Source organism: Mauremys mutica, chromosome 4, assembly GCF_020497125.1.
Source record: "Mauremys mutica isolate MM-2020 ecotype Southern chromosome 4, ASM2049712v1, whole genome shotgun sequence".
Taxonomy (NCBI): Eukaryota; Metazoa; Chordata; order Testudines; family Geoemydidae; genus Mauremys; species Mauremys mutica.
The window spans coordinates 21,659,498-21,669,817 of NC_059075.1; positions in this window are offsets into that span (position 1 = coordinate 21,659,498).

The following is a 10,320-nucleotide window of genomic DNA, read 5'->3' on the forward strand; positions in this document are numbered from 1 at the left end:
CAAACTAGGGTGACAATCTCAGCTCACAGAGAAGAGAGGAGCTGTGGTTATGACTGTTGCTCTTGCTGGTGTCACTGAATGTTTAATTAACCTTTGCACAGGGTTTAGAAAGTGCAAAGGGCTATTGTTTGTTATGGTCATTATTAGAGATGGGTCTGAGTCACACAATTTAATTACAGATAGAATCTGAACTTTCCCAAAGTTCAGGGGTGTTCAGATTTGGGTCTTCACTGCAGGCCATTATACAGCTGAGTGAAGTTTGGAGCAGGAACAAAATTTAGTTCAGCCCTATATTTAATTGCTATTATTTACAATAAGAAAGCTATGTGCTGCTAGGGTGACCAGACAGCAAGTGTGAAAAATTGGGACAGGAGGTGGGGAGTAATAGGAGCCTATATAAAAAAAAGGACTAAAAAATCAGGACTGTCCCTATAAAATCGGGACATCTGGTCACCCTATGTGCTGTCCTGAGGGAAAGAATCTGTTATAGTGTACACTTATTAATGGAGAGATGAGTATTCCCCTGTTGGCAACCTGGTGATATGTCATGTGGGCTCTGTCAGGCAGGAGATGAGACCTGGAGCAAAATGGCTGCCTCAGTGAGAAGGCCCTCATAAAAACTAAGCAAAAGGACCAATGGGCAGCGCTCAGTTTGAGGGAGAACTATAGAGAGATAAGGGACGCTTCTGCAGGGCACCCTGGGCTGGGGAAGGGGTCTTGCCACACGAGCTAGGTGAAGAAACCTGACTGGGGAGACCTGCTGTGGGGCAGGACAAGTGGATGGGTCTGAGACACAGGCCTTAGGAGAGGTCGGCAGCAGGACCTGGCTTACATGTATTGACTGATGTCAAACTGTGTTTGTGGCTGAATAATAACTGCATTTGTGGGGAATGGGAAGGAGACACTGACAGTGGAAGCTTCACTGAAACAGCTGGCCAATGAGCTAAGCTGACAGCTTTCATGAATGGGGAAACAGAGGCTGGGAGTGTCCAATGCTACGTTTGAAGAGACTCTGTGCCAGAGTGCTAAGCAGATGCCACTTTCAGTGATTGGGGGCGAATACATTTAGAATGCGGGAGTTTCATAATAAAATGGAGGAGCGCCTCTCCCAATTAGACTAAAAAAATTGTTTGATGCTTCCAAGCCAGATCAAAGGCTGAAGCTGCTGCACAGGAAGGATAAAGTGCAGGCCAGGTTAACTAACTACACAGCAAAAGGTAAATCCCACATACAAAGTATTTCACACTTTACTCATTTAAAATTGTTTCATGCTTACTCACATGTGTGCAGGGCCCCATCAGATTACATATAACCACAGGAAAGAGGGGAAAGTTAGTGTAATTCAGTTTCATAAACTTACATAATAAAAAGACAATAACAAATGAAATGGGGAGTCATTAGTCCACATTTTACTGTGATCCATTTGGTCTTCATTTTCTAAGACCTTCTTTATTTTACATGGAAATTAAATTAAAAATATCATTTTCAGGAAAAGTTATTTCAAGCGTGAGTCTCTGAGCTGCACTAATGACATTGCAAACACACTTAAATCAAAACCTACTCTCATCTGGGTACATTCGGAGGCTTTCTGGAAAGAAATTTAATATGGTCTTTCTTAGTAATGGGACCTTTCAAAAGAAAATATGTTGAGTGGGAGTCACACTCTGACATTTGGGGGATATTTCCTTCCTTTGATTGATCCACCCATGCAGTAGACTAGACAGATGCATTACAGGGGGTACAGCTTAAGACAGAGTATCATGGGAGTTGAAGTGCTTTCAGGTCCCAGCATGATTGTGCAGGAGCAAACAGTAAGAGGTTAGCTGCACAGCATGTAAGATGACAAGGGAAAACTCAAAGTACTAAGCAAAAGTGACAAAACGAGTCACCCAGGCTCTCATCATCTTGCAGCCCAATAACTGCAATGTCCTTCTCTCTGGCCCTGGCAAATACCATTGTGACATTGAACTCTATAAGATTTTATGAAACTATGCTAATGTAACTGGAATATGCTTCATGCAAAAGGTTTTTTGTAAGGTATCATTACAAGCTTATAATCTACTGAGTGTGATCATCCTATCTGTATAAATGTACTGCTCTTGTATCTGAAATTAGAAATATGAAATATAACTCTGGGGGCCTATTGTAATTATGCAAAGTGTGGGCCATTAATGGTGGTTTGGAATCTTGATGACTCCCATTAGCCAGGACAATTGTCTGCAGATGGGTGTGTTTTACCTGCAAGTCTTCCTGTATAGGTGTGTGCTGGCAAGTGGGTAATGAAGTCTTACAGTGACATGTGATCATGTCACCTGAACTGAAATCCATCTTTACCCTCGTGCTTTTCCATGGAGCTGGGGTGTGAACCCAGAGGGACAAAGAATTCCTGCCTTATGTGAAAGATATATAAGTGGGTGGAAGAGAGGAAAGGGGGAGCCATCATGAGGAATCCCCTAGCTACCACCTGAGCTGGAACAAGGGCTGTACCCAGTGCAGGCTTTAGGCTGATTCCCCCGAATCAGGCCCCACACCTAAGAGGGCCCCGCGCCCAGCCAGAGCGCAGCAAGCTCCGCAGCCCCACAACCCTGGCCGGAGCACCAGACGGAGCGTGGCAAGCCCCACAGCCCCGCTCCTCCCGCCGGAGCACGGCAAGCCCGGGACCCCACTTCCCCGGCCGGAGCGCTGGCCAGGACATGGCAAGCCTGTGGCCCCGCACGCCCGGCCAGAGTGTGGCAAACCCATGGCCCTGCTCCCCTGGCTAGAGCTCTGCAAGCCCCGTGGCCTCCCTCCCCTGGCCAGAGCGCCGCCCAGTGAGTACAAGCTCCATGAATCGGGCCCCGCACTTGCTAAATCCGGCCCTGGCTGTACCAGGGGAAAGGATTGTGCCCAGACTAGGAAGGCATCCAGTCTGTGAAAGAGACTTATTGAAACATCTTTCAGGGTGAGATTTTATCTGTACTCAGTTGTATTACTTTATTAGGCTTAGATTTGAGTGTTTTATTTTGCTTGGCGATTCACTTTGTTCTGTCGGTTATGGCAATAAGAAAGGCTGTCTTTTGACAAAGGAGGAACAACTTCTTTGGCTCCTGAAGTGCACAGTTTGAATCTGCTGAAGAAACAGTGACTTGTGAGAGGGGTCCCAGAAAAGGGATGGGGTGGGGAATAGACAGGAATTGGATGATGTAACCCAATCTCACAGGGGTTAGGACCCATTTGTCTCTGGTTATTATTTCCCAAGTCCCGTAGAAGTGGGATAATCTGTCCCCAAATGGAGGGAATATGGTTGGGAAGTTGATACCCGATATGCTGCCCTTGACAGAAAAGTCAAATTGCCTGCTTGCCCAAAGCTGATGGAGGACAGGCTGGTTGGTTAAAGTTGAAACCACAAGGCCTTCTCCTCTGTGACCTTAGTTTCCTCCTGGAGAAGTCTTGCTGCCTAGCAGGATAAGCTGCCTGTCTGAAATACCATTAGGACTATTGATGGTGTGGCTGCTATTTCTGCTGAACACTATAATGACATCTCTCAGCTGCTGGGGAAAAACCTCCCACTGGATATAGAGTGGCTTGAGAATCCTTAAAAGAGTACAGCAGCTCATCAGTTTTTTCAGAAAACAAAAATTGCCTATCAAAGGATGAGTCATCTATACTTTGTTGAACCTTGAGAGCTATGCCAGAGCTCTGAAACGAAGAAACTCTTCTTCTCATTGTTACAACTGAGGCATAATCCTTGAGGAAGCTTCTGCTATGTCCAGTACCAATTGCAGTGACATTTTAGCCACTAGATGACCTTCAGCAATGAATGCCTTAAATTCTTCCCCGGCGACTTCTGGAAATTTATCAGTACATTTAGACATGGCATTCCAATTTACAAAACCATATTTCAATAACAGTGCCTGCCAGAGGCATAGCGAGCGCCCTCCGTACCCTCCAACCGGAGTGGGCCCCGCAAGGAAGGGGGCCCCTAAAAGTGGCAAAAAAATTGTAAGGTATAACTAGGTAAGTGACATTTATTGACACTATTGCACAATCCATGTTGGTTTTACTGACAAAACCGTGAAGTCATTATGATGCATCATAATGCTATTGGCTACATCAGTTGTCTGTCGGTCAGTTTCGAATTTTAGTGGGACCCATTCAAAGAATGTGTATTTGCGTTCATAATGGCGGTCGGCGGATAAATGTTATTAATTTAGTTGTTTCATTTTTTATCGTTTCCAACGCAGAAGCGTGCTTTGTGATGTCTAAGAGAACGTATAAGAGCGGAGCTAGTAAACGAAAGGCAGCAAAAGATGCCGAGAAGGAACTTGAGAAAATTCCAAAGTTGTCAACGTATTTTGCGCTGCAATCCAACGTACAGGTACAGGCACATGAAACGGACAGCGCTAGCAGCGACGAATCGTATCCAGAAGTGCTTCAAGTGAGGTCGAAGGTGAAGCCAGTTGTTCTACCAAATAAACTGTGACAGATATTCCAGCTGCTGCCGGGAAAGAAGTATCTGAATCTGAACCACTGACTGATGATCCAGGAGATTGGCCGTCTATAATATCGGACAGGCAAGTGTGTGACATTTTTGCACGTGGCCCACCGCAGCAGAATGAAAGTTACGAATTTCCATTTAACGAGGGAAGACGGAGGTTCACAAGTACTCATTTCTATTGAACCATGGCAAATGGCGAGAAAATAAGACGTTCATGGTTAACGTACTCAGTTCAGAAAGATGCCATTTTTTGTTTTTGTTGTAAATTATTTGGCACTAGCGACATACCGCTACGTCATGGAACATCTGCTTGGAAAGCACTGTCAAAAAGACTTCAGCAGCATGAAACAGGCAAAGGTCATCAAGACTGTATGGTGAAATGGTTTGACCTTTGGTCAGGCATAGTAAACCATACATCTATTGACCAACTCGAATTGCAGGCTTTTCTGAAAGAAAGAGATTTCTGGAGAAATGTTGCCAAACGCATGGTAGATGTCGTTATTTTCTTGTCCGAAAGAAACTTGGCATTTTGAGGAAGTAATGAAAAGCTCGGTGATCCTTCAAATGGCAACTTTTTGGGACTGTTTGAATTGCTTGCAAAGTATGATACTGTCCTCAGCGAGCTTTTACAGAGGATTAAGAAGGCAGAGACACATGTTCAGTACCTCAGTCCACAGATCCAAAATGAGCTGATTCAACTTGTTGCCAGTAACATTCAAGAGGCCAACATAGCGCAGCTTAAAAAAGCAAAATATTATTCAGTTATTTTGGACTGTACTCCCGACGTGTCACATGAAGAACAGATGTCTGTGGTGTTACGCTTTGTTGAATGCAACGGTGAAGATGGTGTCAATATTCGTGAAGCGTTTGTTGGTTTTCTTAATGTTCATGATACAACTGGCGAGGGCTTATTGGAAGCGTTTCTTGAAAAGGCAAACAACTTAGGAATAGACATTGCTGACATGAGAGGCCAAGCTTATGATAACGGCGCAAATATGAGAGGAAAGAATAAAGAAGTTCAAGCCCGCACGCTAGAAATAAATGACCGTGCCTTGTATGTACCATGTGGAGCTCACACTTGGAATCTTGTGATCTCAGACGCGGCAAAGTCATCGAAATATGCCGTTGACTTTTTCGGTCTGATTAACAGAATATACGTTATCTTTTCTTCGTCGCCTTCACGTTGGGATATATTTCAAGAACATATGCCAATATCTGTTAAAGGGTTATCGGACACTCGTTGGGAGTCGAGAATTGATGCTGTGAAGCCATTGCATTATCACCTTGAAGAATTGTGCAATGCTTTGTCATCTTTGCGAGAATATGCGCTCGAAAAGAAAGATGGCAATACAGCAACAGAAACCGGTGAGCTTTTAGACCATGTTACTACGTGGCCTTTTGTTCTGACTGTGTACACGTGGTACGATATACTTTCTCACTGATCAGGCCATATCTTCTGTTTCGTCGCGATTTGACCAACTCGTGGAGTGGTATAAGTTGTTTGGATTTCTGTACAACGCTAACAGCCTGAAGCAGTGTCACAGAGAAAATGAACTGGAGAATCACAGCAAAAATTTTGAAAGAAAAATGGGAGACATTGATGCCAACGAACTTATAATGGAATTGAATCATTTTATTTATGTCATCGAGAAAGAGAGAGGACTTGTCACGGCAAACAATTTTTTAACGTACATATACAAGAACAGCCTTCAGGAGATATATCCGAATCTTTGCATTTGCATCAGAATTCTTCTGACCACACCAGTTACTGTCGCCGGTGCTGAAAGGAGCTTCAGCAGAATGAAACTTATCAAGAATATCCTGCGCTCAACCATGACAGATGACAGGCTTTCTGCGCTTGCAGTTATCTCAATCGAAAACAAGATTGCCAGATCTCTGGACTATGACGTATTGATTAACCAATTAGCGGAGAACAAGGCTCGAAAGAAGCGCTTTTCGTAAATACGGAATACATGTACACTGTAGGCTTATGTATACATAATATGAACCCTGTATATTGTATAAAATAAATACTGCATTCCAGTTTCTGCATTGTAAGGGGCCCCGGACATATGTTCGGAGGGGGCCACGTTCTTTGTTGCTACGGCCCTGGTGCCTGCTGATGAACAGTGTGCATCTATAGTGATGAGGTAGAGAAACATCTTTCTTGGATTCAGACTCCTTATCTTTAAGCATCAACATGTATCTCCTTTGTTGCAACTTCTCATTCACAGCCATTATGACAAATGAATTAGGGACCAGATGTGAATGGAAACACTCAAATCTTGCCGTACTATGTCTCTATGCTTATCCATCCATTTTGCTGTGAGAGGTAAAGAAGCTGGGGAACGCCACAAGTTCTTTGCAGATTCCAACAGAGCTTCATTTATAGGGAGAGCTACTCTCCCTGAGGTTGAAGATGTCCACTAACCTATGGGTATTCTTGTGAACAAACTCAGTCTGGATGGCCAAGGCTATAACCATTCTCCTCAGAAGATCTTGATACAACGTAAAGTCTTCAGGAACAGGAGAAGACGAATCTGGAATGGTGGAATCATCCAGTGAGGAAGATGAGGAAGAAAGTGTAGCTAATGGAATCACCTGTGGCAAAGCTTGCTCCTGCAATGTTGGTTCAGACTCCTGGGGAGATACTGCGTGACTGCGTGCCTGTAGAAAACTCCCCCCCCACCCCCTGCAGAATTCCTGTGGTTCCCTGCAGAAAACCATGGGTGCAGTTTGGGTGGGGGGGATTGTCCCCTCCAAAGAGGTGAGGTCTGATGGGGGGCACACAGGATTACTTGCCACTGCCCCCTACCCTTCATTTCTGCAAGTGCAGAGCTGCCTAGTTGAAGGAGGATGTGTCTGGGCTCCCCTGACTCTGCAGCTGAACGCCGCCTATTGGGTCCTAGTGCCAGTCGTGCTCCACTTGTGTGTGCTGGGAGCCTTCCAGTTTTCTGTGCAACAGTGAGTGCCTGCAGTGGTGGGGCTGGGTAAGGAGAGTCGGGGGAAATAAGGGATGGGTGGGGAGGCGGTAGGGGAAGAGGTAGTGGGGAAGAAGTAGTGGGGAAGGAAAGGAGTGGAATAGGATGGGGGAGGGGAATGTGGGAGTGAGGTGAGGGATGGAGAAGAAAAGGGGATAGGGGAATTGTGAGGGGAAGTGGGAGCCTGGCATTCGGCATCCCCTCAGGGGGCTGAGGCACATGACTTATGAGGAGAGGCTGAGGGAACTGGGGTTATTTAGTCTGCAGAAGAGAAGAGTGAGGGGGGAATTTGATAGCAGCCTTCAACTACCTGAAGGCGGGTTCCAAAGAGGATGGAGCTCGGCTGTTCTCAGTGGTGGCAGATGACAGAACAAGGAGCAATAGTCTCAAGTTGCAATGAGGGAGGTCTAGGTTGGACATTAGGAAAAACTATTTCACTAGGAGGGTGGTGAAGCACTGGAATGGATACCTAGGGTGGTGGCATAGACTGCCCTGACTGGTGCTGCTGCACAAAGTTCTCCCGCTTCAATGCTATGGGCACATGCACACCAGAGTATAATACACACTGGCAGCTACTTGAAGAAGAATATAATATAGAATATAGATCTGGGGAATTAGGTGTCTGTTTTATATATAATAGTAGACGACTAGTTCCCCAGATCTCTTCCTTCTAATAAGAAATATTTCAAACTGTGCCTTATTTATTGTTAAGGTTGTTACCATGAAAAAGCGTTTCCAATATTTGGGCTCAGCTAGTTACAGTGCAACTAATAGGCCACTCTTTCTAATGCTTGCTGAAGAACTGTGTTGCTATTTGGAACGCGCTTTGCTAGCTTTTAATATATTGGTCATAATAGTGTTAGAATATTTCTATAAATAGAGAAGTAAAGTAGAGAGCCAACTATGACTCCTTGAGGTACAACACTGTTACACTAATTGTGCTCTAACAGCCATGCTTAGTAGTTGAATGAATGACCATTTGTTTGCAGTATCTAAAGTTATGATTGCATCCAGTCTGTAGCAATTTAGAGGAGTATTTACAGCCAGGCCTGATAATTTCCCTGAGGTATTCCACAGCTCACTGCAATCACTTGACACCTTTAATGACTCCTCCCCTGCCCACTCTCTCTGCTGCCTTGTCCAAGCAATAGTGTGATACCAAAAATGTTAGCTAAGGGCTCCCTTCTACCTCAGTCAGAGATACATGTGACTTTCCCTGGGCAAAATATTCTTCCCCTTCCCCAGAAATACCCTTCTATTAATGCTATACTCTTTTCCTCCTCAAAATCCATCAATTCCACACTTCTCTGCTGCCCAATAAATCCTTCAACCCTCCTCTGGCCCAGTTGCTCAAACCCACTGGGCTTCACACTCCCTAGCACCTAGTGGGGGCTCCCTGTTTCTCACAGATGCCAGAATGGTGACTGGGAGCCATCCTGTGGTCTCTGGCTGTGGAGTGACTGGGCAGGTGGACAGCAGGTGGTTCTGGAGATGAGCAAATCTATCCTAGCTGGTGTAGAGAGTCAGGAAGTCGGTCTCTACAGGCCAATAAGGAAGATTTATGGGGCTTTGAGTGTTGCCTCAGTCCCAGCCCCTGTGGCAAGGGCATCTTGGGACAGAAGGCAAGAAAGGCCTCAGACAGACCATGGTTTGACAGGCCCACAGCCGTACTCGGAAATTTCCAGGCAAAGCTTTATTTAAAGAATTCTCCTCTGTGATCTGGAAGGAGATGCTGTCTCTTTAGAACCTGCACAGAAACTGGTTTATCAGCAATTGCTCTCCCAACAAGGTAAGGGGACCAGACAGCAAGTGTGAAAAATCGGGACGGGGGTAAGGGATAATAGAAGCCCATACAAAAAAAGCCCCAAATATCAGGACTGTCCCTATAAAATGGGGACATCTGGTTCACTCTACCACAAGGTCTTCTCCAGCTGCCCCTCTGCACACAAAGCTGGCAGCATCTCCATTGTATGGTACAGGCTCTGCTGAACAGGGCCTCAGAATACAGGGTGGGCACGGACACCAGGAAGGGGAAGAGGCTGCCCATGCCCTAGGCAGAGAGGATCTTCCTAATGGCCGCCCACTCCTGTCAGCCTAGTAGGGGGTTTGGAGTGCCCCTCAGCAAACCTCTGTTCCACAATGCCCCCATGCCCTCCAGACCTGGGGAGGAGGGAGGTGAAGAATCTCCCAAACATATTCCTACAAGGCCTGAGGGAAGCAGCAAAGGTCTTTGTGCACCCCCCGGAGCTAAGGGGGGAGATGATGAGAAGAACCTTTGGGCCAGACTCTTCCTCCCTGCTGCCCACCATGGCCTGCAGAGTGACACCCTTTGGGACAGGTTGGATCAATTTGTCATTGGATGAAAAGGTGTGAACTGAAGTCCCACCCCACCCCGAGAAGATTGATTCACCTCATCCCAACAAAAACTCAACCCCCCAACACAAAGCAGCTATTTGCAAACTCTGCTTAAAAGCAATGTTAGGGCAGGTGGGAAGCTGCCTGCTATTCAGAGTACTCCGTGTCTGCATATATGGAAATAGTTACTAGATATGGTGTCAGCAGATGATGCCCAATAACGTGGTGTTCAGTGATCACTCAGTGCTTACGGTGCTCCCAAGATCTCTGGTTTATTCTGGCCTGGTTCCAAATGGGTGAGCATCACACCAAGAGCTTCACAATGCCTCGCCCAGACACTCTGGAAAGCTCAGCCCTTAAAGGCACCACCCCCAATACCATAAAGAACATGTAGCACAGCTCCTGGGTTTTGTAGAACCTGAACAACATGTGAATAGCAAATGGCTTCTCCTTTGTGCAGCTTTTACATCAGCTATTAAGAGGAGCCACCAAGAACTCTTCTATCAG